Source organism: Drosophila montana, unplaced genomic scaffold, assembly GCF_035044405.1.
Source record: "Drosophila montana isolate Dmon_TW-CO22-7 unplaced genomic scaffold, ASM3504440v1 contig_3502_1, whole genome shotgun sequence".
Classification (NCBI taxonomy): domain Eukaryota; kingdom Metazoa; phylum Arthropoda; class Insecta; order Diptera; family Drosophilidae; genus Drosophila; species Drosophila montana.
This window is the reverse complement of record NW_026998381.1, coordinates 1-2,368: the sequence shown is the minus strand read 5'-3', so window position 1 is coordinate 2,368 and position 2,368 is coordinate 1. Positions and strand designations below refer to the sequence as shown.

General features: G+C 24.4%; 2 pseudogenes; one reads left to right on the top strand and one right to left on the bottom strand.

Moving 5' to 3' along the window:
* Positions 1 to 6: 6 nt before the first annotated feature.
* Positions 7 to 666, top strand: LOC135435074 (NADH-ubiquinone oxidoreductase chain 5-like; annotated as a pseudogene).
* Positions 667 to 1,460: 794 nt separating this feature from the next.
* On the bottom strand, positions 1,461 to 2,262 carry LOC135435073 (cytochrome c oxidase subunit 3-like; annotated as a pseudogene).
* Between the last annotated feature and the right edge of the window lie 106 nt (positions 2,263 to 2,368).

Sequence of the window (2,368 nt, the reverse complement as noted above, 5' to 3'; positions counted from 1 at the left end):
ATTAATTTATTTTCTTTCTTTTTATATTTTTTTTCTACGGGTTTAACTGTATGTTATTCATTTCGGTTAGTTTATTACTCAATAACAGGAGATTTAAATTGTAGAAGTTTGAATGTATTAAATGATGAAGGTTGAGTGATATTACGAGGGATATTAGGCTTATTAATTATAAGAATTATTGGGGGTAGAATATTAAATTGATTAATTTTTCCTGTACCTTATATAATTTGTTTACCTTTTTTTTTAAAAATATTAACTTTATTTGTGTGTATTTTTGGAGGTGTATTTGGTTATTTAATTTCAGTAAGAAATTTATATTCAATTAATAAATCAATAACTTTTTATAATATAACAAATTTTATGGGTTCTATATGATTTATACCATATATTAGAACTTATGGAATTATTTATTTTCCTTTAAATTATGGGCAAATTGTTGGGAAAAGATTTGATCAGGGTTGATCAGAATATTTCGGGGGTCAACATTTGTATCAAAAATTAATAAATTATTCTCAAACTTTATTTTTAATTCATAATAATAATTTAAAAATTTATTTAATATTATTTGTTTTTTGAATTTTAATTTTAATAAATTTTTTATTATTTTTATATTTAGATAGCTTATACTTAGAGTACAACACTGAAGATGTTGGGGAGATTAATTAATCTTTAAATATAGTGAATTTATTTTAGTAATTTATAAAAATAATAATAATTTTATTTTTACAATGAAAATGTAAAGTTTTACTTTAAACTATATAAATAGAAGTATAAATGGAATTTAACCATTAAAAGAAAAAAGTTAGCAGCTTTTACTTGATCACCATACTTCCTTAATTGGAGTATTTACTCAATTCTATCATTAACAGTGATAAGCCTCTTTTTGGCTTCAATTAAAGAATAAGGGTAAAATTACCTAAGATTAGGTCGAAACTAAATGCAATATATCGCTTCATATTCGGGCTATTAAATAAGGTAGATTGAAAATTCAATACTTTTTAAATGCAAATCAAATGTTATAATTAACTACAACCCTATAATTTTTAAGTTGATCAATTTAATATACCTTGGTTTCATTCATGGTATAAACCAATTAATAAAATTAAAATGAAAATAATTGAAGTAATTGTTCAAATTATTAAATTTGAAAATTTAAAAATAATAATTATAGGAAGAATAAGAGCAATTTCTACATCAAAAATTAAAAAAATAATTGTAATTAAAAAAAATCGTAAAGAGAAAGGAAGTCGGGAAGATGATTTAGGGTCAAATCCACATTCAAATGGTGATCTTTTTTCACGGTCAACTAAAGTTTTTTTAGATAAGATTGAAGCTAAGATTATAACAATAAATGAAATTATTATAATTACTGAGGCAATAACAAGAATTGAAAAAATTATCAATACTATAATTTATAGACCTTATGATTGGAAGTCATATATACTTTTATACTATATTGATATAATTAATCTATTAACCTCCTCATCAGTAAATTGTGATATATAAAAATAATCAAACTACATCAACAAAATGTCAATATCAAGCTGCTGCTTCAAAACCAAAATGATGTCTTTTAGAGAAATGATTATTTAAATGTCGAAGTAAACAAATTAATAAAAATGTTGTTCCAATAAGAACATGAACTCCATGGAATCCAGTAGCCATAAAAAAAGTAGATCCGTAAACGGAGTCAGCAATTGTAAAAGGAGCTTCAATATATTCATAGGCTTGAAGTATAGTGAAATAAACTCCTAAAAGAACGGTAAAAAATAATCCTTGAGTAGTTTGTGAATGATTACCTTCTATTAATCTATGATGAGCTCATGTAACTGTAACTCCTGATGTTAATAAAATTGCAGTATTTAATAGGGGAATTTGGAAAGGGTTAAAAGAAATAATTCCAGCAGGAGGCCATGATGCCCCTAATTCGATTGCAGGGGATAAACTTCTATGAAAAAATGCTCAAAAGAAACTCACAAAAAATAAAATTTCTGATAAAATAAATAAAATTATACCTCATCGTAAACCAATTGTTACAGGGTAAGTGTGTAGACCTTGGTATGTTCCTTCTCGAGAAACATCTCGTCATCATTGGTAAACAGTTAAAATTGTAATAATATTACCTAAAAAAAATAAAGATGTGTCGTATTGATGAAATCATTTAATTATTCCTGAAACAGTAGTTATAGCTCCAATTGCTCCTGTCAATGGTCATGGGCTATAATCAACTAAATGAAAGGGGTGATTTGAATGTGTAGACATTTATTTATAAATATATATATATATATATATATATAAATAATTAATTAACTTCTCTAGAATATAAAGTTCTTAATACAGCAAATACGTAAGATTGAATTATAGCAAC